The following is a 26,936-nucleotide window of genomic DNA, read 5'->3' on the forward strand; positions in this document are numbered from 1 at the left end:
ACCTTCTTCAGGGGTTGAACTCGGGAATCAGTACGGAATTTTGAACGAAACTATTTAATCTACAGGGGTTACCATGCTCTCTTTCCGGGTTTGATAAGCGACATTTAAATGTTAGGGGTTACATCAACCGAAACGTTGTGAAAATAATACTCAAAATGGGAACAGAAGTCCGAATTATGTAAATAGTACTACAGATAACGTGTTGATTTATCTAAATTATTTCTCGGTTGTTAATTGTACAGAAATGTTATCGGGTTTATATGAAAAGAAAAATAAATAAACAGAAAAATCAAATGAAAAAAAGCTTCAGTGCTCCACTGCTCCATGTGATGAAAACTTTTTGCAGGCATGTCCATTTCGTTGAAGCTTAAGCGTGTTGGTTCCCTGATATTCCACAGTTTGTTCGGTATGAAACGTGAAATCCTTTTCTCATTGATCGGAGATTTTATTTGACGATTATAGAAAAATAACTGAAGCAGTTATGTGTTAATATGATCTCTCTCTCTCTCTCTCTCTCTCTCTCTCTCTCTCTCTCTCTCTCTCTCTCTCACCCCACACACACAGTGAGGAGGTGATCGCAGACAATACCCCTGCGAGAAATGAGAGTGAAATGATATTGTTTGAAGTGTCAACATATTGTGTGACAAGATGAGTTACTAAGAAAACAAAATCTATGGCTATTAATCAACTTTTCTGCCAGTGGGGATGTCTATCTCATTGTCGATGGACAATTACCTCTTGGCTGATTTTCTCAATGATTACAAACTGTCCATGTATTCTTCTTTCATTGCGTGTTATAGGCATTTACAAAGAGAAGATGTTTGCGTTTATCCCGTGATGGGATTGGTCATCAAAATAAGCCGGAGAAAACTTAGATCAGTTAGTGCCAAGCTTTATTAAATCACGGCACTTTTATTATATGAGGATATCTTATTTCATTGTGCCCCAAAGTCAGAGAATATTTAATCAGCATGGTACAACTTTGTTCACTGGCTTGTTTCTCTTGTTGCCATACTTGTAGCAGGGATCACATCACTAAGCGAATGTTGTTCTAGAAAACCGACTGGAATCGAACTTTGCACACTGAGGCCGTCAGTCTACGACATTATCTACGAAAGCATCACCATCTGTAGCATTCTATAAATAACGATAATAATAATTGTTTAATCAAGAATGGCTATTCAGAAGATGCTTCTATTCAATGCGTCTAACATGCTATTTAAAGCTGAAGTTTAACTGAAGAAAATGTTATTTTTAACTTAAGCCCAAAAGACCGACGAAAAAAATTCTTTGAAACTGAAACCTGATATGTCAATGAAAATATTATTTCAAACTTAAGCATTACAAATTTAGTAAAACACTATTTCAAACTTAAGCCAGATAGACTAATGAAAATGCTATTTTAAAATAAATCCTGGTACATTAATTTTATTTCAAACTTAAGTATTACAAATTTAACTAAAATAGTATTTTAAACTTAAGCCTGACGGATCAATGAAAATGCTATTTTAAAATAAAGCCTGATAGCTACAAAAATGTTATTCCAAATTATATATATATATATATATATATATATATATATATATATATATATTAGTTACGTGTATTGTGTTCTTATTTGCGTCGGCATGGTCAAATGAAGAATCTGTATTATAATATTTCGGAAAAATAAAACTTCGTCAGATACATGTTTGATTTTTTAAAGGTGCATAATTTTTTTTCAATACAGAATTGAAACAAACGATCTTATCAATTTTGAAAACTAAAAATGATTCTGTGATTAAATTTAAATTAATCTATTCAATAGAAAATCAACGCAATAATGTAGACTGCCTTTTCGATTTCAATAAATATTTGTCTAATAGTAAACAAAGAATAGCAATTCAATTATTTAATTAATATCATTGTGAAAACACGAATCCATACTCAGGCAAATAAAAGTACAGATCTGAATGATTACTAACAATGAAGAAAGCGACGTGTAGATTCATTGCTATGAAAATCAAAATGCCTCAATGGATGTCTGGAATTACACTGCTAGACCACGTCTACAACGAGGATATCTGAAGGCACTATGGCATTGCATCAGTTGAGGGCAAGATGAGAAAAGGGCAGCTCAGATGGTTTGGACATGTGCTGAGTGCTAACATTGATGTCACGAAACTCGCCTTTGCACTGGAAGACAACAGAAAACGACCGGGGGTTAGGGTTAAATGGGCAAATATGCTGCACAAAGATCTCAGTGAAACCAGCCTTCACCTGGACCAAGTTTGTAATTGTATCAAGTGCAGACAAAAGTCCATCATTGCGAACCCTGCTAAAGCTCAGGATTAATGCATAAAAATAAATAAATAGTTGATTAATAGATATTTTCATCTGCCAATATGTATTTTAAGTTTCCATTAACTAATTGATTATTTCCATACTTACACATTCTATTATCTAACTCTTCATACATACACATTCCATAATCTAACTCTTTATTATCATACATTCCATAACCTAACTCTTTATACTAACAAATTCTATCACCTAACTCTTCATACTTACGCATTCTATTACCTAATTATTCATACTTACAAATTCTATAACCTAACTTTCATACATACACATTCCATAATCTAACTCTTTATAATCACACATTCCATAACCTAACTCTTCATACTTACACATTCCATAGTCTCACTTCATACTTACACATTCCATAACCTAATTCTTTATACTTACAAATTCTATAACGTAACTTTCTATACTTACACATTCTATTACGTACAAGATTAAACGTTTCGCGTACGTCTTGGTCTTTTGTTAAGACTTTTTAAAGGAAAGTTGATTGAGAGAAATTGATGAAGACGACAATAATAAAGATGGTAAAGGTGTGAGAACAACAGACGGCAAAGAATAAGATTTTGGCAGACGAATTTTAACGCCGAGGCTGAACGAATTGAGAAAGAAATAGGCGGAGATAAAGAAGAGGATTTATGGTTCTGGGCGGGAAAGACTCTAATAGGAGAAATCAAATGTCAGAACAATACTCAGTGATAATTGTAAACGAACAATAGTTATTGTAGTGGGATTACTTCAGAGTTAATTTCATCCATATCTATATCTATATATCTAAGTTAGATAAATGTTTGCATATCTGTCTGTACAATATTCAGTCTTAAACTAATAAACTGATCATTATGAATTTTAGAACACAACTGCTAGGCATAAAGGTGAATAATGTGGGTTGTATTTAATTTAATTTAGTTTCATGCAAAGGTGGTAAAATAGGTCGGCATTCTGATACCTCCAATTTGTGTGAACATTAACTTCATTAGATACCAATTTAATAAGATTCCCTGAATTTATTTTATTCTTAAGACTCCTTAAGTTAAAATCTTACATTTTAGACATTTTTTAGAATTAAAATAATCCAACGGATTTTGATCAAGTTGGAATAAGGATGCTAGACATAAGGTTTACTATCATTATGTTTTGATTTTAATCTTCATAAAGGGGCATAAAAGTTGTACAAGACTGTTCTGTTCAGGGAATGATTTCCACATGGAATGTGTGTGTTTCCAGTTTAAGTATAATCGTATGTCCGGTGATCCCGTGTTTCAATAAAAAATCACATTTCAACTTTCAATAAAAAAAAGTTTGTATATTAGCTATACCTAAGAAGTAAGGAAGGAAAGAAAGAGGAAGAAAGAGAAGAAAAAGGAAAGGAAGAGAAAGAAAAAGTATAATTGTAGCCTTAGATATAAGGGAAATAACTCAATGAATACCAATTATCCATTTCCTAATTGCTGTTAAAAGATTATATTTATTGAATTCATCGTAATTATTATAAATTAAAATTAAAATTAATATTGGTTTACTTAAATGCTACTTTAACTGAATGATACATATTTTAATAATATTTGCAAATTTCGAAATTCATATGAATACATCAAATTTTCACAAAGGACATTTATTTATATACGTCTATTTCTCGATTAACCAAGCATGCATATTTACATGGTTTAATCTGTTAGCTGAGCGTATGTTCTATCAATTTTAGTTTCGTATATCTCTACTGTTATATAAGTCACATTGTGTGTGTGTGAGAGAGAGAGAGAGAGAGAGAGAGAGAGAGAGAGAGAGAGAGAGAGAGAGAGAGAGTCCCTTCCTCATAGGCCCCCAAGTGTTTCTGCAAATTTAACACAAAGGAAATTTGGGTTTGTATTACTGTACACATAGATTCGAAAAAGTTGTCAAAAAACAAATATATAACAAATAAATGTTATCAAAGGCAAGATAAGTTACTTTTCTACCAAACTAGATATATTTTTTGTGTTTTTATTCAATGTAACATATTTATTCAGCTCGAAAAACATACAGTGTTTACCGATGTATTCGAAAATTCAAGATGGCGTCTCACACCCTCTTTAACACCGTAAGTATGGAAAAAGGTGTTACAAATAAAAAACTATACAAAATACTATTAAAAACCCGCCGAATATATGTCAGCCTATGTCACGGTAACATATATTGAGTGAGTTTTTAACAGTATTTTATCCAGTTTTTTATTTATAACATCTTTTCCCACACTTACCGTGTTAAAGAGAGAATAAGACGCCATCTTGAATGTTCCATTACATCGGTAAACACTGTATGGTTTTCGAGCTGAATAAACATGTTACATTGAATAAAAACACGAAAAATATATCCAGTTTGGTAGAAAAGTAACTTATCTTGCCTTTGATAACATTTATTTGTTATATATTTGTTTTTTGACAACTTTTTCGAATCTATGTGTACAGTAATACAAACTCGGAAATTTATATGTCTCATAGTGTTCTTAGATATGTTTTGTAAAGGAATGCATCCGATAAATATCGAAAATCGAAAAAATCCGATCGTAAAAATAGTTGGTTTTTTTCTTATAGATAAAAAAGAAGAACTTTTACAGGGGGATTTTTTATGCATTACACCAGCAAGGGAGATAATAAAAACAAATATTAAATTCATGATATCTGAAGATATAACTTAGTGGAAGAGCATTCGTTTACAGATCAAATGATCAAATTATCCTCTGTTTAAGCCCGCGTGTATCTAACCATTTTACTGTAAGTTTTTCTTATTAATGAGTTCAATTTACGATAAAAGAAGAGGTACCATTTTAAATCATTTCTTCGTTTGCATATTTTGAACCTAAACATTAATCAGAAGTGACTTTTCCAGAGCATTTATTGTCAAACCCAAATATCAGCTGACGTGATATTGTAAACAACACGGACAGAATTTGATGAACGATATCATAATTATTATTATTTTTTTAATCTTTTAATCTTTTTTATTTTTTTACGAATTAGTTCACCGGCAATTTGTTCCTCGTAATATATAATATTCAATAAAGGATTGATTCTATAATAATACATACGCAATCTGCATAAATAAAAATATCATGTTTAAGTGTATTGTACGACCGGGCAACGCCGGGCGTCCAACTAGTTAGATTAAAGCATATTTGAAAGGCAAATTTAGTCTGATTGAATTGAAGGATTTTTATTATTAATATTTTATGAACAACATCTATATTTTATGAATAATTTATTGTGTTCAGTATTTAAAGCTAAATTCGAAAACTCAGAAATATGGCTAAGATTGTATTGAATCAAAATATGACTATATATATAAAGAGAGAGAAATAAAAAAGGAACAAACCGAGTTCTGTGTTCATCAACGTTTCTTCTTTATTTCGAGACTTCCTCTGGGTGAATGAGTCTCGAAATAAAAACGAAACGTTGATGAACTCATAACTCGGTTTGTTCCTTTTTATATCTCTATTTCGTTGGAATGCTATTTCCATTATTCTCATCATATATATATATATATTTCCACTGGAGAGCTATGAATTTTACAGCTGTCCTGTTTGTAAATCCATGAAGCAACTACATGTTAAATAGCTGGTGACCCCCGTTTTCTAAGTTAAGGTTTCTTGTATTTTATTTCACTATTATATTTTATATTGTCGAATCGCCTTTTGTAATTATGAATTTTCCAGCTTATTGAGTGCTAAGTATGCGAGATGTTAACCTAAGTTTAGTTTAGTATCTCTAGGAATTTAAACTGCATTTTTAAAAATAAAAATACTCCAAGCTTCTTTAAACTATGTGTGTGTGTGTGTGTGTGTGTGTGTGTGTGTGTGTGTGTGTGTGTGTGTGTGTGTGTGTGTGTGTGTGTGTGTGTGTGTGTGCGTGCGAATAACATGATTAGCTAATAAATGCAAATATATTAAAAAAGTGCAGGAGCTTATCAATGTATTTCTGATCATTCGGATGATCCATGAAACTGCAGTTACATGTTAAGGTAAGACATGTGCACATCTTGTTGTCTTCATTCGACTTCTTCATATTTTGAGAAGTTGATTCTTCAGTTAAAGATTTGGCTGGAGAAGGAGTTAATGTTACGGGATAGTATTTAATATGCAACTCTAACACATAAAATTATATAAGGAAATGTAACAGGAATTGATGTTTAAGATTATAATCATAAGCTTTGACCAGATACAACAGCTAATATTAATACGGAGTTGCCATCCCTTGAATAAGAACAGTCTTGGATTATCTGTCTTGAATAATAACTGACTAATTATCTATTTATAGAAAACTATTCTAAACTAAATACTCACCAGTATAAGATTATCTCCCTTCAAGAAAAACTATCCAGTTTAAGATTATCTTCGTTTAATAAGAACTAGTTTCAGATTATCTCCCTTTGACAAGAACTCTCTATAAATAAGAACTCTCTATATATAACAATAAATAATTAACTGTTTGTACAAAAATATTCTAAACTACTTATGGCTATGTCATAAGCTACATGATTTTATAATTTCCGCACAGAAGAGTATTGTCTGTCTTCATTATTATAGCGATGACCTTCCAACCATTCTTTCCTATCACAGCTAGGTTTCAGGATATTTCAAATTGAAATCTTTATTCAATCCACCAGGTAAGATTATTCTCATTCTGTTGTCTAGGCTTAGGGACATATTGTCAGTATCCAAGCATGGAGATAAATAACACATGGAAGCCCTGAAAGCGAATATCCCAATAATACCTGATTACACTATAACCAGTGCAAAAGAGATTTACTCTTTTCTGAGTTCGGAAGAGAGGAAAATAACAGGAAGATTAAAGTTCTGAGTAAGTGATACAGATAACAGACCAGTGAGCAAAACCATTTGTTCACATAGTATGAGTTATGTATATAACCTGCTCTAGTGTAAAAGATAAACAAGCAATGTTATAAAAAATGGACAGATCTGGTAAGAATGGAAATATACAGGATATGACTATGAATTGACATTAAAAGTGCATAAGATTGATTGCTCATTAACCATGTATCCAAGTTTTCTATTTACTGACTAAATTTGTTCAAGTATGTTTTGAATTCTCCTAGAAACACGATAGCTTTTCTTTGCTTCAAGATTGGCATTAAAGCACAATATGATATAATTTTAATCAGAACATTTATACATAGCGCTATAAGAAATTTTGAAATAACTACTAAATGATTGAATATTGAGCTTCATTTTTGCTCTGGGGTTTGATTCCCATGAATATTAATCTGAATGATGTTTTTTATATTACCACATATGTATTAGTGTTGGGACGATTAATCATGAATTATTAAACTCAGAACTTTTGGGGGTATTCCAATCAGAAAAAAATATATAATTATTTTCCCTACGCCAAAAGCAATTCTTTTAAGTGTTTATTTTTCGGTTTGTTTTTGTTTGAAATTTAATTTTCGATTGCTAGTACTAATGAAAAAAAAATTAGATGTATTTACTGATTTTAAGCTACTAATAAAATTAAAATCTGAAGATCACCTCCTAATTGTATTTTTTTGTTTGTGAAAGTGTATGCTCATATTACATGGGTTTTCTGGCAATCTGAAAAACAAAACAAAAAGAAAACAACTCTACAACTAAATATTTAGAGATTTTTAAAGAATCGGAATCAGTAATTGCATCGACAGCACACATTTAAAACAGAATCGGTAATTGTATCAGAATCTGGGGAAATATTTTCATCTATGGTCGCATATGTGTGCGTACGTTTAAATCTAAAACCATTGAGCCAATCCTAATAAGATTTAGAATAGCGATTAAACGACATACAAATATACATTGCTCACATGTGTGATATATTTTGCACTTATTATAAATGTGTAAATCTATTCATCGTGTATATTTATAGTAAAACATGGTATCATTAATAAATACTGGAATTTACATCATTTTTAAACACTGAACGTTACGAGAGACATTTTACTTAAAATGTTATTGAAAAAAATACAGAGTCGTTTTTAACAGTAAAAACGTATTAAAAATACTTTTTGCGCATTAATCAAACTTAAACTAAAATTTTCACACTTGAAAATAATTTTGTTAAATTAGAGAAATTGTATTTTATTATTTTTTCCTTCATCTAATTAGTCATCACTTATTAAGACTAAAAGCTGCTTGAGGAGAAGTGTTAATGAGAAAGATTGACAGTTAAATGAAGATGAATGGTATGAGATAATTAACAATAAGTAATGAATAAAAAGAATTCAATAGCTTTTGAGGACGGTTTATGGCAAGTATTTATTGACATTAGATTAAACAATGACCATGTTGTAGCTCTTAGAGAAGCACTCTTATGGGAATGTGTTCCAGAGAAAGTAATTCTCAGAAAGAAACACAGGGAAATTCCGTTTGATGAAAGAAAGGAAAGTTCTTTGCTGCGTTAGTAGTAAGATGAGTTCTTGCAGTGAAAGTTTTACAAGGCCGAAACAGAGTTTGAAGCTCAGTCGATCATCTTCTATTGAAATAATAATAAACCAGCAAGGTTTTTTTGTATGAGAAAGAGGCAGTGGAAAACAAATGAAATCCTCCCACTCACACACTAAATTGTTAAGTCGACTTTGTCTTCTGATGAGGCAAGAAAGTATGTTATGATTGGCAAATCCACATATGTGGTAACAGTATACGGCATAATTGACGTTGACACACCGGTTCCCGTTAGATAACTGAAGTTAAGAAACGTTAAGCCTGGTCAGTACTAAAATGGGTGACCATTTGGGAATTCTAGCGGCTGTATGTGCTCTCAACTTATCTTGGCATTGTTTCCAGTCATCTAGCACTTCTTCTTGTCACTAAACTCAAGCAGTGCCGATTCAGAAGAGGTGTGGTTGCAGATTGTGCAATGCTTGTCTCACAATTACATACCAGCTATGCTTACAGGGTGTACCCATTGTCTCTTGAGACTGACCAGGGGCATCGATAGCATTACACTATGTTAAGATGTATCTGAGTTTGATATACATAAATAATTGCATCATGAGATATTTTCTGGTGCAGTAGAATGATCCAACTATTTCATCAGCAAGAGATTGGATATAAGTATTCTATTTAAGAACTGGAGTGAAAGTCAGTCATAGTAGTTTATCAGATTAAGGATCTTCCTCAAGCACAGCTATTCATTTCAACTGAAGCAAAAAAATTAAAATCTGAACATTGATGGTGAAACGAGAGAACCTTGATTCTAGAGGTATTAAACGTAACAAGTCATTTTTCCCTATTTCACCATGTGCTCCAAATGAGAAAAGAATGAATCAGTAAGATCTTAATCAACAATGCTATTTCACATGCAACCATGGACAGTTGTGTCATCTGTATAGATGTCAACAAATGACTACAGAATATAATTTAGAATATTATTAATAAAATACAAGAAGGTAATTAGTCCAGAATACATCTTCACGGTATGCCAACGCTGATACTATGTGCCTTAGACTTCTGCCCATCAACATACACTGTCATTAACCTATCACAAAAAAAACAAAGGATTATGCATAAATAAATATTATGCTTTTATTTTTAAAATTTCCTTAATAATCGAGCCTTTGCTAAGATATTCCTAGCTGGTTTCTCAGATCCGAGGATAAATAGGAAAGTTGCCCTCTGGAAACTGTACAGACCGATCCTTGACATATAGACTCTGCAAGACACAGGGCATGGGAATCTCTAGGAAAAGGGGCCCTAGGCAGATGACACTTTCCTCCTTCTACGTTTGTCCTCTGCGGCCTTTATATAACTCTATCTATCTATCTATCTATCTATCTATCTCTTTCTCTCTCTCTCTCTCTCTATATATATATATATTACCGGCGGTATTTGTGACTCCCTGCACTGATGATTCCCAAAACACTAGTGTCTGTATAATTATTGTAAAGATGAGTTAATCAACGTTTATTTCCTTAAGGCTTTTTTCCGATAAATTAAATATTTGACAGTTTGAGGATTGAGTAATCTATAAAAAAAATAATTCTAATTTCTCTTATTTAGTTTAATTTGCAATTAACCCACCAAAATAATCGCCTCTCATTTTTAGTTTCTATCACTCTCTTCTCAGTCTCTATCTCTTTCTGTTTATTAACAATCAAATATAATAAAAATGGAAATAATTAAAAATATTGGAAGAGTTCATTTTCAACAGAAGAAAATAATACAAAGCAATAACTTATTTTCTTAGTAAATATAATGTCATGGTCATTTGTGAAATCAATATCTTTGATTACTATGAAAGTCTGATTTTCATATATAAATGCGAAAAGAAAAAAAAATCTCGTTTATTACAAGGGGAAGATAATTCATGTTAGCATATTTCAACAAATTCTTAAGTGTATACGTAGTTTACTAATGGAATTAACTGCGAAGAGATCCCCAACATGAAATCTTTAAAAATTAAAAAAAATAGAAAATCCGGCAAATATCCTCCAGAAACATGTTTTTACAGATCAAAAGCATACAAATTATCTTAAAATAAAATAAATGAATTTGGAAGAAATATTAATTTTTTTTTTTTTTTTTGGCTTCTATTTTCAGAAAAAAAAAGCAAGGATTGGCTCCTGGTGACATTTCTCTCATGCAAAAATAAATTTATGAAAAGAAGAAATTTTGAAGAGGAAAACAAGTTCAGGAATAAAATTGAAAAATATTGTGACGCACACATTTTATTATCTAGGATGCTTTCTATTCGTTTTAAGGTATGTTTAATAATAAAATATTTAACTTTTACTGGCATATTAATTACTCAAAGGCAATATATTTAGGAGGCGAAGGTGGTTGTCACTTACCAACAACAGTGAGAGCAATAGCATTAAACCGAATCATAGTCAATCCTTCTGTGGTGGTGTGGCATTCAACCTTTGGTGAGTTAAACCAGCTCCTTTTTCCAAGGAGGAAGTTTCTAGGGAATATTTACTTCACTAGTGGTTCCTAGTCGCATACATATCCCTCTTAGGGGAGATTATTTAATGGCATTCATTTTTGTAGGTTTGTTTGTTTTTTTTTTCGTAGAGAGGTATTGCTGTCCTCCCATAAACACTATCTTGTAATATGCACTCATCTTGTACTGACCATGCTGACCATTGCTTAATCTTGGTCATTTAATGAGAACCGGTTTGCAATGTGATTGTGCCATGGCCAGTGAGACATGTTGCAAAAGTTGCTCTGTTTTTGAGAGTTCCACCCTTTAACTATGAGATAACCATGTGATAAATGTAATTGAACGACAACAACAAGGCTTATTTTTATCATTGGGTGTTAAGACCAACTCCTATATATTATTTCTAAGTAACAAAAACCGTCGCACAATAAAAAAAGATAAAGAAAACTTTTTTATAACAACAAAAAATAAGGGTTTATTCAATTATATTTTGGTGCACGTAGAAGAAAATTAGTCAATATCTGAACCAGGAAAACAAAGATAGAAGGTTCTGAAGGTCTGTCAGCAGTTCTGTTAAGATGAAGATAGCCGATGCTTGAGTGTGGGCAAGGACAGAAATAAAGGGGGCGTCTTTCCTCGTTGCTTTTAGGAATTTCTCTGTTGGCCCACCGTTAATCTCAAAAGGGCCGAAGTGGATATTCAGGGAATAGATGAAATCAATGCACCTTGAAAGCTGATTGCTCAGTGTATAACCAAATTTCATAACAGGGACATTTCTCTTAGAGAGAAAACTAATCATTATTTATAACTGCTATAAGGCAAGAACACAGGATGTCTCCATTATGACATAAGAAAATTTCTTTCTTTATTTGTTTCAAGCAACAGAACCTGGTTTAACTGCGCCCAAATAATAATTAAATTGCTTCTACAAATAATATAAGGATAAAGAAAATCAGAATGAGTATTCTTAAGATGCATTCAATTCTTGTGTTGAGTGATAAAAAGCTATTTCAAACTGAAGCATGTCTCACTGATAGATTGAAAGATGTCCTTAAAATAGCTATTTCATATTTAAGCTTGACATGCTGACTGATAAAGAAAACCTGGTATAGAAATGGAGACATCTGAAGTACGATTTTAACTAAAATATGTGTGATATGGTAAAAACCTATTCGTTGTTTTATACTTTTTTTTCATTTTCTTTCTTTGGAGATTGTAATGCTTGGTATGGGGCAGCAAAACCAGCTGTCAACATTCCCGTTTTTTACTGAAACAAACCGAGAGCTCTTTTTAGTATCCTCGTTGTTCCCTTAAATGCAATTGTCTCGATTTCTTTTGTACTTGGTTCACCAGGAATATTAGTTAGGTAGGACTTCAGGTTCTTCAGACGTATATATTGTTAAATGAGAATTGAAATTTAATGAATTAGAAAAGGCTTCTATCACAGATGAGTTAATGTTGCTTGAATGACTAAACATATATACCCCATGAATAAACGCTGTAATGGGGTTGAAACTCTAAAGTTAATTTGTAGCAAATATTGTTGGATTGCATAAAGAATTGTGAATTTTGTTGACGGTTCCGTGACATTCTGGTAACAGTATACATGGCATTTAGTGCCAAAGGTGACATCTCTTTCACCTCAAAAACTTTCTAAAGATAGTAAAGAGTTTATTGGTTTCAATATTATTTGGCAACAACATTCTTGTAGAACATAAGTGAACCAATCCATCAAGTGAAAATGATTTTTTGAATACCATATTAGTTATTAAATAAACCACCCCAACCCTCTAAACAATCAAATTGTTCAGATAGTTGTTTATTTATTTTATCTATATATATAAAAGGCAAAATGTGTGTGATCATTTCGTGTATGTCTTCAAAAGGCTTCTTTTGCATGCGCTCCCAGGGTTGTTACTATCGCTTAAAACTGTGTATATAGGTCCTATATAATAATATCTAGGAATTAGAAAAGCGCGTAGCGTATAGATTTATTTACGTCGATTTTTACAAAATTATTGTTATTTTGGCTTCTCGCGTGTTGATTGGGCTTTTTAGTATAAATAAAATGAAACTAAACTCAAACGGACGTGTTTGCGGCAATGCGCCGGGAACAGACGCTTACGCTGCGTGACTTCTATTTGACCTTCTTAATTAGGTCAAATGGAAGCAGCAAAGTTAACTTTTATTACGCACGCCTGTTTTTATAGTTATAGTTAGATAAATAAATTCAAACACGTCTACGGTGTATGTCGCGGTGACCCAATGGTAACATCGCACTTTTTTTTTTCACACATTAATTTCCAACTCAAGGGTACGGGTTCGATTCTCATACTCACCTACCAAAACATTTTTTTATTATTATTTAAAACCCCCCCCCCCGAGTTTTGATTTACCTCAAGACACCCGGGCATCGCCGAGTACCCCCCCCCCCGCTAGTTAAATATAAAGAACTGAAGTTTTAAGGTCATAACTTTTCAGCAGACATAAGCTGGTATTTTTGCTCGTATTAATTCAGAGTGTCAGAAATTCACCATCTTTCAAAGATTATGTCATTTTAATAAGATCTTTCCACTTTATAGAGAATTATGAATAGTGATCTATGCTTGTTCAAAAGTATTCTAAACTGAATAAGGTTTCAGACTCTATATTGCGCTTTCTTGTTTTTATTTCTAAGAATATTATTTGGGTTGAGATTAGAAGCATCCGGTCTATAAAAAGTTCTTGCCTGAACTCAGGAAATGACTTCCAAAGAAAAGGCTATGTAGATTGAATAATAACCTGGCCAGAGATAAGTTAGTTTCGATAAGTTAGTTTATAAAAGTCGTTCAACACGTGCTAGCATATAAAACGGACATTATACTTTTTTTTTCATTTTCTTTCTTTAAAGATTGTAACGCTGGGTATGGGGCAGCCAAACCAGCTGTCAACATTGCCCTGCTTTTTATTGAAACCAACCGAGAGCTCTTTTTACTATCCTCGCTGTTCCCTTAAGTGCAATTGTCTGGATCTCTTTTGCACTTGGTTCACCAAGAATATTAGTTAGGTAGGACTTCAGGTTCTTCTTCATAAGCCCTGTGGCACCTATGATAACTGGTATGATTGATATCTCCTTAAGATTCCAGTTTCTGTTCATATCATACACGAGAACTTGATATTTGGTCTGTTTCTCTTTTTCAGCTCTGTTCAGACTTCCATCATTAGAAACACTCACTTCAACCAAGGTTGCCACTCTTTCTGACTTATTCCATAACATGTCAGGTGTGACAGCAGAATTTTCAAGGTAAGTGGCTGTAGGGATTACATGGTCGTAATGTATGGTATATGCCATTTCCAACTGTTTTTTCAGGTTGATGTTCCCAGGACTTGCTCTTACAATGGATGTTTAATTTTCTACAGATGGTCCAGTGGAGGTACTTACATACTCCATCATGTCTCGCTGTGTAGTAGCCGTCCCTGCTGCTGCTGGTGGTGGTGATGGTGATAATGATGATAATGATTCCCAATTTTATTTTTATAGCGATGCCCTAATAACCACATATACTGGCACTTATGTCCAACAGTTTACAGTGCATTAGCATTTAATTTTTATTGGTATCTGATATTGACTAATATTTCACACTACAAAAATCATAATCTTTCATATTGCATAAGTTTAACACTTCATCGCTGATTGGTCAATACTTTTGCATTCGTTTGTTGAAGAACAATAACAATGGCATCCGATCTGTTTTACAATATTATAAAAACTGTTTTAAATATGCTGTATTTTTAATACTCGCGGGTTTAGTATATGCATGTTTTTAGAAAGAGAGAAAATAGACAAATAGTAATAAAGAATAAGTTTCTACAACTATTTTAATTAAGCAACTAATGCCGTAACTGCAACTCTGTAAACTTTGACCAATTGGCAGACAAATTTTTCCCCAAAACTGATTAAAAAGCTTGCTGCATGTATGAACTAACTTTATGTAAAATTTCAAATGCTTGGACCCAAAATTAGCTGATTAGTTTGCTAGAGACCGCAAATGTCAACTCTTTTTAACTTTGTCTCCTTGGCAGCCAAATTCTTGGCCAAAAACCGATTAAAAAGCTTGCCATACGTCTGAATACATTTATGTAAAATTTTAAATGTTTAGACCAAAAATTGGCCAAGTCAAATTATTTATAACTTTGACCCGAATGTTGACCCCTTAACATTTATTGTTTTGAGCTTACATCGAATTAAAACAGTTAGATCCATGTCCCAGTTACTTACATCTAAAATTTCAAGTGTTTAGAGACCAAAATTGGCGAAGGAGTTTGATAGAGTTTTCAAAGGTAAAATCGTTAAATTTTGACCCTTTGACAGCCAAATTTCTGGCAGAAAACCGATTTAAAAGATTTTCCCAAATTTCAATGCCTCTTATGTCAAATCTCGAGTCTGTAGACTGAAAATTGACAGAGTAGTTTCGTAGAGAAATGTACACACACAGACACACAGACAGAAAATTACACTTTATATATATATATATATATATATATATATATATATATATATATATATATACATGGGGGTCACCACTTATCAAAGCCCAGAGGGCACTCAGGGATAAGGGTTATTGCATGTACAATAATCAATGAGATAGTATTGTAGTAATCATTAGTATTAGAGATTTGATAGAGTGTCTTACTTAAGGGGGCGGTTTGTCAAGAATTTGTTTATGTTGGATTTGAAGACATCCAAGTTGTAGTCACGTGGGAAACAGGCGAATGGAAGAGAGTTCCACAATCGTGCACTTCTGAGAAAGAAGTTCTGCTCATGGAATCTACGTTTGGATTTAGACACAAATAAAGAGTGGGGAAAATTATTGACAGTAGTTTCAGCCATACGGGTGTTTCTCGTGAAAGATTGGCGAGGGGGGACGAGAGATTGGAGCTCAGGCAAGCACTTGCCATGGAAATAACGATAAAACAAAGACAGGCTCGCAATGTCTCTTCTGTGGGAGAGAGGCTGCAGGGAAGAGAAAAGGGCATCCCCCACCAAACCACGAAGTCTATTTTGTACTCTGTCAAGGCAGGATAGGCTGTTTTTAGCAGCTCCTGTTCAGATGTGGCAGCAGTACTCCATCCTTGGACGTACTTGGCTTTTATACAGATAGAGAGTTGCATCAGTAGTGAGATATCTTCTGGAGCGGTAGAAGGATCCCACCATTTATATATATATATATATATATATATATATATATATATATATATATATATATATATATATATATATAACAGCAACAACTACAAGAACAACCACTTCTGACGATGGTCGAGATCATCAATCGAAAGCGCTTGAGTAAATGGCCAAAAACTATCACTTGGTGCCATTATATGCAACCTATCAGCCGAAACAAAAAAGATTGCCCTGCGGATAGAGCGAATTACTCATAGAATCGGAAAAAATGAAAACTCAACCGTATTCAACCGGACATGTCTAGATAACAACTTGCTGCCGAATTATACAAGTGTACACACACACACACACACATATATATATATATATATATATATATATATATATATAGAAAATATTGATTTTTAGTACTTAAACTCTAACTAGACATAAACATCATTTTCTTTGCACAACAGTAAAATCGCTAAGGAGATAGGTTATGAGTTCAAACCTCCATTTTACAGTTGAAAATATTATTACACTAATTTTGTATAGTAATGTGCAAACACATTTATAAACACACCTTATAAATGATGTTGATGTCAAATTTAGCTATAGGCAAAACTGAAGCTCGGTTGAGGGTGGGAGTGACTATGTACGCACAATGTAGGACGGCGTAACTGTAAACGTCTGATATTCAGAAATAAATGCTTGTCAGGTATTTTTTTCAATTGCTAGAGCATTTAATGTTAACATGTTTTGCGATTTAAAGTATCAATCGTGAATTGTAAAATGTTACTCATTATCATTGTTTCGTGCCATTTATTTTGAAGCACTCTCCCAGCTTCTTCGTTTGGGGGTGAGGCGTTGTAGAGAGATTAGAAAGGCCTTTACAATTGGAATAGTCTAAAGCTTTACTTCTAAATCCGGCACTGCTCTGAAAGCTTTAATAATGGATAAATATAAAAGTGGATTTAGAGAGAGAGAGAGAGAGAGAGAGAGAGAGAGAGAGAGAGAGGGAGAGAAAGAAAGAAAGAGAACAGACCCTATTATGAATAAAGCGAATGTCTATTTGTGATTAAAGCGAGCGTCTAGAAATCGACTCGGAACGATTTCTTTAAATCTCATAATCTCGTCGACTTGTTGACAGAGGCACGGCCTCCGCAGCATATTAGTGGTATGATATTTCCTCCATGAGGTTTTGCAGATATTGACCGGGGGGCGGGTAGGTCGAACTGTGTGGCCCGATTCTTAGGATGTCAATAAAATCATTATATACAGATCTGTGGTCATGGTTTAAGAATAGAGAGAAAGAAAAGTGATTCACAGCTGGATTGGTGTTGGATTTCTCTTGATCTGCTATGAAAGAAAAGCAACAGCAGCAGTTAATGAAAAAATATCCAGTGAAGAAAATGATTACACACCCACCCACACACACACACACACACACACACACACACACACACACACACACACACACACACACACAATATTCAATGAATTAAAATTAGAATTAAAAACTATGTATAACTTTATTATACCATCAGAACAATAAGGAAAATTCAGAAAAAATACCTCTTTAGGCCATGGCTAAATGCTTCTCATCAGAAGAGGAGAAGGGATAGAATTATACAAAATGCAAACATAGGAATAAATTGGCTCAATGTCATTTAGATATGAAATGAGAATGAAGGAATAGGATAACACGGTAACTAGTTATTAAAAGTAGGTACAATTTTGTAAAAGATTTTCTATAATATCGAATCTGAAATCTGGAGTTTTTGTATTTTGGATGTGGAATTACTTTTAAATACTATTTACCATATTATCCTATTCCTTCATTTTTGTTTCATTTCTAAATGTCATTAAGCCAATTTTTTCTATATTTGCATATTGTATAATTCTGGCCCTTCTGCTCTTCTGATGATGATTAATCGGAATCAGGAATTGAAAAAATCAGAACTTTTTGAGATATCGAAATAAGAAAAATCTGTGCCTGTATCATATGCCAAAAAGCGATCTTTTTAAATGTTTTTATTTGTTTGATTTTTTGACTTAATTTTCCGAAGTTCGTATTAATAATAAAAGAATAAATATCTATTGATTTTAAACTATTGGTAAAACTTACATCTACAGATCACTTCAAAAAGTGTAGTTTTATGTTTGCGAAAATATATGCACATATTACATTGGTTTGAAGTAATCCCCCTCGCCTAAAAAAAAACAAAAAACAAAACAATTCTATATTTAGAAATTTAAAAAGAATCAGAAAAAAAATTGGATTCCTCAAGGCTCTATTCTATTCAATATTGTTTCTTCTCTATATAAATAACCTTCCAGAGAATATTATTTAGAAAATTAACATTTATGCTAATGACACCATCCTCTTTCCTGGTAATGCTTCTCGCCCGTCTTTTTCGGATAAGTTGAGATATGCAGTTGATCTGAGTTCAGTTATGGATTGCGGTAAGAAATAGCTTCGTTTAATCCTGTTAAGACTCGGCTTTTGTTTTTTAATCGCATGCATATCCCTTTTCTTTTTGAGGTTTTATGGATGGCTTCGCTCTCAATGAGAAATTGAGAAACTTCTTGGTTTTTCTTTTTCATCAAATCTTTTTTGGAGTTCATATATTAAATCTATTGCTCTTACTGTTTCTAAAAAAATCGGCTCTCTCTATCGCTCTAAACACTTTTTCACATCCAAAACTATTCTCTGTCCCTACAAATTTACTATCAGACAATGCATGGAGTACTCTTGTCATATTCGAACTGATGAATTTGTGTCCAATTTGAAGTTTCTTGATAAATTGCAGAAACGTATCTGTAATTTGATTGGCCCCACATTTTCTTCTTAATTGCAACGTCTCTCTCTCTCTCTCTCTCTCTCTCTCTCTCTCTCTCTCTCTCTCTCTCTCATGCACACAGACGTGATGTTGCTAGTCTCAGTCTTTTTTACAAATACGATTATGTCATATGTTCCTCAGAATTGTCTGATCTATTCCCTGCTTCCTTTGTTCCAGCTCGTTTGACTCGTTAGTTTCTATTCCAGTAGCTTCTTTCCAATGACTGCAAAGTTGTGAAACTCTCTTCCTACTCACTGTTTTCCTTCTATTTACAGCCTTGGTCTTTTCAACACTAGGGTCAATAGGCATCTCCTGTCTTTGCAATAATCATCTTTAGTACTGTTTAGCTCATTACATCAAGTGACTTCATGCTTTGTCTCGAGCGATTTCTATAAAAAAAAAATTCAACCTCTCCATCTTCAACTAAACTATTGTTAAATTCAAACCCAGAACTCCAACATTCAATGTAGATCACCACTAACAGGTTTCCTTCTCCAATACATTCCAACCTTCCAAAGGTTGAAATCGAATTACAGGAGACCAAAGCAGACCTATTATTCCTATGCAAAACTGGCAATGGACCGTCTTCCTAGATGACTTCGTGATTAAAGGATACTCTAACTTTTCATTACAATCTGACCTTCAAGATCACCATATGCCTACATTAGCGACCTTGGCAACAGTTTTGATGTATGATTTCTATTTCAGATCAGGAGTGAAGGTCAAACCAAGAAGATTGTTTAAACATGGACCGTCCTCAAGACATGAGCTATTCATCTCAGTTGGAGGTCAGAGCATTGATGGTAGAAAGAGAGAAGCTTGGTTTTAGGTGCATTAAAATAAACCAGTCACCTTTTTCCCCATTTCACCACATGTTCAAGATCAGAAGAAAGACAATCAGAAAGATATTGATCATTTTCGGCCTATGAAGTGTTGCTATAGATTGTGATGTCATTTGCATAAATGTCTACGAATGATTTAAGAATGTGATTTGAGAAACCTAAGAATGTGTGATAAGAAATCATTCAGAAAGAGAGTTGTGCCCAGGATGGAACCCTGAAGAACGCCAGCGTTGATACTTTGAGTTTCTGATTCCTGTCCATCGACTACTTCTATAATGCTATCAGAGAGAAAGGATTTAATAATAGAGAGGACATTTCCAGCTATTCTGTAGCTGGCAATCTTGTGAAGTAGATCTTTATCCCATATCCCATCTAAAAGCCTTTGATCTCAAGAGCTATTGCTGTAGAAATTAAGCCCTTATCGAAGTATTCACTAATCCTGTGTGATATTACAGTTAGCACGTAAGCTGTAGATAAAGCAGAACGGGGAGCATATTGCATGCTACTGAGTAGATTATTTTCACTGAGGTGGTTAACCACTTCTCTATTTAACACAGACTCTAGCAACTTACTCATGACACACAGGAGACTGATAGATCCGGGCTGAGAGGAAGAATTAAATACAGAGCAAACTGATGAGGTTTTCCAGGAATGGAAGCATTTTTTAAGGCAACGTTTAAACAGCTTTGTAAGTATGGAGGCTAGTTCTGGTTGAAGCTTTTTAAGCATTATAATTGTAATGTCGCCAGGGCCAGTTGTTTTACTGGAATCAAGGTTTTTGATAAGCTTGATAACATCATACACAGATATTTGTATGCCGCATAGCATGTTTTCAGAAACAGGAAGAAATATGGGGAGTTAGGTAGCTTGATCGCATAGAGTAGAATTTGCTGCGAAGATTTTGGCAAAGAATTTGACTTTGTGACTTTGTCTAATACTAACGCGATTACTTCAGGTCCATTGATGATGGTTGGGATAAAGAACACGCTTCTGTTCAGGACTCTGTTATTCGCCTAAACTCGTGGGAAGCAAGCCGCTGCTCAGCTACTTTAAACTAACTGACTGAGCATACAAATCTTTTGTGATCTTTATTACTCTTTTACAGTGGTTGCTGGCAGCTTTAAAAGTACATCTATTTTGTAGAAAGCAATGGAAAGAATGGTTTCTGTACAAAATATCAGTGGCACATTCTGGAGAGAACCATGGCTGGATGTTAAGTTTTTGCTGGAATTTCTTGATGAGTATAAAACGATGGATTATTCAAATCATTTCATACTTTCTTTTCCTTATTACCTTCAACTGTTAATAAACTGGAACGTTGTCCAAGAATCAACACACGTCTGCAGTTTCAGTTGCAAAGGAGACTAAGAGAAAGTGTAGGAAATAACTCCAACTCGTTTTTCTTTGTAGTAACATTTATTTCCTTATTGCTACATCTATGACGTCATTCACGTGATCTAGAACGTTCTCTATGCCTCTCATGAGATCTTGAACGTTATCTTGTTCCGTGCTCCTCGTATCTTACGAAATCATCTTTTTCCTCTTTTTTATATTCTATTTATTTTTACTGGTGACATTATTTTGCATTGCATTTACATATGTGCATCCATGCTATGTTACAAAACAAAGAGAGAGGCGGAGGATGGAGAAAACAGTTGTAATAAAGCCACAAACTGTACAAAATAAAAACAGATGAGAGAATCAAACAAGATACTGTGAAAGAAGAAGAAAGTGAGAGACAAACAGTTAATAAAAGATTGGAAATTTGATGAGTTAATTGCAAATTACGAATAATTATTATTATTATATTTACTATAATAATAATAATAATAATTATTATTATTATTATTATAATTAATTTTACTATTATTACTATTATTATAATTATTATTATTATTATTATTACTATTATTCACTAGGAGTTCTCATACAAGCCATTATCGAAGAAATCTCTTTGAGAATAATCTGTTATGTTCCTTGGAGTCTGAATGACGGGTCTCCCTAGATTTCCAGTACTCACTACTTATTTCAATAACCTTTGCAAATTAATTTGCGTTATCACAATAGCCGTTTACCGCTAATTTCTCATTGGTTGCAAGCATTGGTAGTTATTAGACTTGTGTGGCAATAAGCTTCCCCAAAGTCCCAGTCTTCTAAGCAATCATCTAGTGGAGGTCTGGTTAGTGCTTTTTCTTCCCAGTCTTTGCATCCTCCTTAACCCGCCTCACTTATTTGGTATGGCGTCGTCTTTGGTCACCCTTATGAATCGTCTGTGCAGCTTTTTGTATTCTCGTCTAATCCATTGTCTCTCTTTTTCCTGTTTTGTTCGTTTCTTGTCTTTTGCTGCAGTAATTATTCTTTCAGTATTCTGCATTATGTATATTGAGCACAGTCATGAGTTTCCTGATCTTCTGGTCAAGATACATCAGTTCTTCTTTGGTCCAACCTATAAACGGTCCAGTACTTTACTAGTGATACTGTTCATTTAACCTTTTATTAGGTTTCTACTATATAGTTTAGTTTCAAGGAGTTTTCTTGTTCTTCTGAGGTATTCCTTTTCAATTTTCATTTTCATTTTTGTTTCTTTGATGGTGTCTGTTTCCAGAACTCCTAAATATTTGTAGCTATCATGTTTACCTAGTGCCCTCATCTTCGTTTGGTTGGTTAGTATCATACCTTCTGTTGCTTCCAGTTTTCCCCTTCTCATGGTCAGCAGTGCACACTTTTCCATATTGAATTCTATTTGGATATCCTGCCTGAATATTCTGGTTGTGTTTAATTCCTTTTTGTCTTTTATAAACTGTTTCAAGTCATCCATGTACATTAGTTGGTTCATTCTTTCATCTATATAAGTGAACTTGTCTGCGATTATGAAGGGAATGATAAATTTGTTCCCTCAGTTGTGCTGTTGGTATTTTCCACATTGTAGGTAAACATGTTAAAGGCCTGGGGCATGGTTTCTTTTTTCTGCGTCTATTTGTACCAGTGTGGTTTTAGCTTTGGTCATCCATTTTAGCACGTCTACTTCGTAATTAACGTTTCATGTACTGCTGTGAATATTTTGAATCAGTATGCGTGTATTCCTTCATTGCCTGGTGCTCTCCAGTTTGCCATTTTTCATAGTTTTCAACATTTCCTTTCTGACTTCATTTTTTGTCTATTCTTCGATTTGCTGTGACTCTTCTTTCATGTCTTTCAGCCATTCGGCATTTCTATTATGATCCTGTCGCTCTTCCAGTAGTATTTTGTTTGTTTCAGAGCCAGTTGTTCTATTTTTGTTTTTCCTCTATTCACATTTTGATAGAATTGGCTTTCATTGATTTCAAAGGTCTTGTTTTCAGATTTGTATCGGTATCGTCTTAATCTCCCTTCTTTTGCTGCTAGTTTTTTGCTTGAATTCTTTCTGTTTCTTGTTAAGCTTTTCCCCGCTAGTCACATTTCTACTTTCCCTCCTGTTCTAGTCACATTCATCTTGCTTATCACTGACTGATGCTTTAAGTTTGTTTGGGTTTTCAACCTGAATTTCCATCCAGGTTTTGTCAGTCCATTTTCTTTCACCGTCTTTTTTTCGACTTCAAACTTCATACTTACTGTCTTGGCACCTGCGTAAATTAAATTGTTTAAATCTATAATAGTATCTCTTTGGATGTATGGGAAAAGATGATTCACTTTTTCTGTTTATTATTATTATTATTATTATTATTATTATTATTATTATTATTATTATTATTTATTTATTTATTTATTTATTTCGTTTTGATGTTTCATTCTTTAGTTCAGATGTTTCATAAATGATTTCCAATTTTTCATTCTGTTGCCATTTCGCTTGTAGTACCCACCAAAATCAGTTCTTCATCAATCGATCTCCTCTATGTCTTAAGCAGCCTATTACGTGGTTTTGGTCCATCGACATTAATATGAGACACACATTAGAGTGTTTCAGGTTACTGGCAGAAGGTGACGTGAACGTACCAGTTGAGACATCATTGTGTGACATGTACAGTGAGATCCTTTAGAACTATTAAAATGGCTTTTTCTTTTGCGAACACAGCCTAATCCCAAAGCTAAACATTATTTTAGCGGATATTTTGTATGACTAAGATATATAGGGCAAAACCTTTAAATAGCTTGTTGCACTTAGCTATTCTTAAAAAATAAAATTGATTCATTAGAATCTAACAATATACTCAATCTTGTTACCTTTCAGACGTGTTCACCCCCTTAAAAGAGAGCTAGATAAGTAGGTAGATATACAGAAGAAACAAAAACAATAGCAACGTTTGAGAGATGAACAGGAAAATTCAAAATCTCTAAACAAAAGAAAAACAATATAAGTGTGAATAGCTCTGTGAAAGAATAGAGATTTCGGAGTTTTTTTTTTATTATTATTATTTTTATTTTTATTATTTATTTTGTGCAGAACAAAAGCAAAATTTGATGAAAAAGACATTTTTGTTTAACGAGAATTTTGATTAAAATCCTTTTTGATGTCTTTGCAAACAACAGGTTCTGGATGTAAATCAATACCCTAGCAATGGAAATGTTACAGATTAAAAACGGTGCAGAAACAAAGACGTGCACGGCGCGTATTTTATAGAAGGACGATGAACGCGTCATATTATTCACTTTATACATGCATTTGTTCCACGAAGCCAAGAATGATAGCAGGACAAAAAAAAAAATACATATATAAACTGAGTCAGAGTTTATACGTACGAATATTGGTCAAAACTTAAGCTCACAAAAGGAGAAAAATATACACACAGATATACACACACACACATATATATAATTACACAAATAAATAAGTACATTTCTATTATTCATTATTGATTACATATAAATGAATATATATGATTATCTATATGTATATAACACATGTACGCACAGGCACGCCACTACACACACACACATATATATATATATATATATATATATATATATATATATATATATATATATATATATATATACTAGCAGGGTTGCCCGGCGTTGCTCGCGTCATATAAAAACAAATGAAGTTGCGTTTGAATACACCTGCTCTATAATTTTTTATCCCGGGCAATTCTGAACAAAACGCAAAACAAAACGACCTTTTAACATACTTGCTCCATCAAATATATGACCATCAATAACGCCGCATAGATTTTCTTGTATAAAATTGTATAACAAAACACAATGATATTTTATTGTAAATACCCTTCTTTAAAAAAAAAGAAAAGAAAAAAAAAACAGTTTTAAGTGGTTAGGATTTTTTAAAATCCCAGGCAATTCCGAGTAGATTATCTTGAGTAAAATAGTATAACAAAACACATAAATGTTACTCCTTCCGGGCAACGCGGCTTTTTAACATACTTGCTCTATCACAGACAGGACCTCCTTTATTGTAAATATCCTTATAAAAAAAACAAAAAAAACAGGGCACTTCTGCAGTATAGGAACATGAGATGAATGTGTATTTCTCAACCAAAGAACAGGGGTCGATAATTCGTATTTTTCGAAAAGTTCTTGCAAATTTTTCTCTGATTTTTATACAATCTTACTGTAAAAAAAGCAAATAATTCTAAAAACAATCTATAAATGTTATGTTTTTTTTTTTACATATTTTTTATTTTCTGTTATGAATCACTCATTAAAAAGAAATAATATTAAAACAGTAAAATTATATTTCTATACATTTTTATACTTTATTTGGTACTTATTCATTCTTTGAACCATATGTAACTCAGCGTTCGCTTCGGCTTTCCCAAGAACACGAGGTCAACGGCTCGGGTTTAGCTGCTGTCTAACATAACATGGTGATCAGCCAATCACAACACTATGTGCTTAATTTAAACTCGACGCACGTGCACGCGCCAGAGCAGCAGAATAGAGATTTAGATACCAATTGTAAAATAAAATCCATCATTTCTTACATGCAACTTAGTGCATCCTAGCAAAAAGAAGGAGCATTACCGACAGCTATGGCTGAAGATATGGCAATGTTAAATGTCGACGGTGGACAGCGATCCGAACTGGGACCTTCTTCACAAAATATTTCGTGCATTGGAAAAAAGATTCCAACTAGTAACAGTTTAATCGGCATAAAAAATAAACAAAAACAACCCCAATCCCCCACTTTTGTTGTTATTATTGGACAAAAAACAAATGCTTACACAAAAAAATTGCTTAAAAATTATTTATTTATAAAAAAAGAACTTTCCTTCACACTGTTAATAAAAATTTTAAAAATATATGATAGGTTTTTCTTTTTTTCTATTGTTCTACATTTAAAATTTAATTTTTCTTCTATGTAGAATTGTTATGATTTCATTAGCGATGCTTGGCATACTCAGACTGTTGACGTCATGTTCCCAGCGAACGTTGATTTACGTATGGTTCAAAAACACCTGATATTATGATAAATTTATGTACAATAAATATTTTGCTTTTCATATATTTGGTGTTATTTCTTTCATTATTATATATTTTTATGAAATGTTTTGATTTTCATATATTTTGTGGCATTTACTTCATTATTATATATTTTATCGAAATGTTTTGATTTTCATATATTTTGTATTATTTACTTCATTATTATATATTTATATGAAACGTTTTGATTTTCATATATTTTTGAGTTATTTACTTCATTATTATATATTATTGCGAATTTTTTTTATTTTCATATATTTTGTGTTATTTATTTCATTATTGTATTTTTTATCGAAATGTTTTGATTTTCATATATATTGTATTATTTACTTCATTATTATATATTTATATGAAATGTTTTTATTTTCATATATTTTGCGTTATTTACTTCATTATTATATATGTTATCGAAATGTTTTGATTTTCATATATTTTGTGTTAT

Source organism: Euprymna scolopes, chromosome 23, assembly GCF_053919585.1.
Source record: "Euprymna scolopes isolate OS-2025 chromosome 23, ASM5391958v1, whole genome shotgun sequence".
NCBI lineage: Eukaryota > Metazoa > Mollusca > Cephalopoda > Sepiida > Sepiolidae > Euprymna > Euprymna scolopes.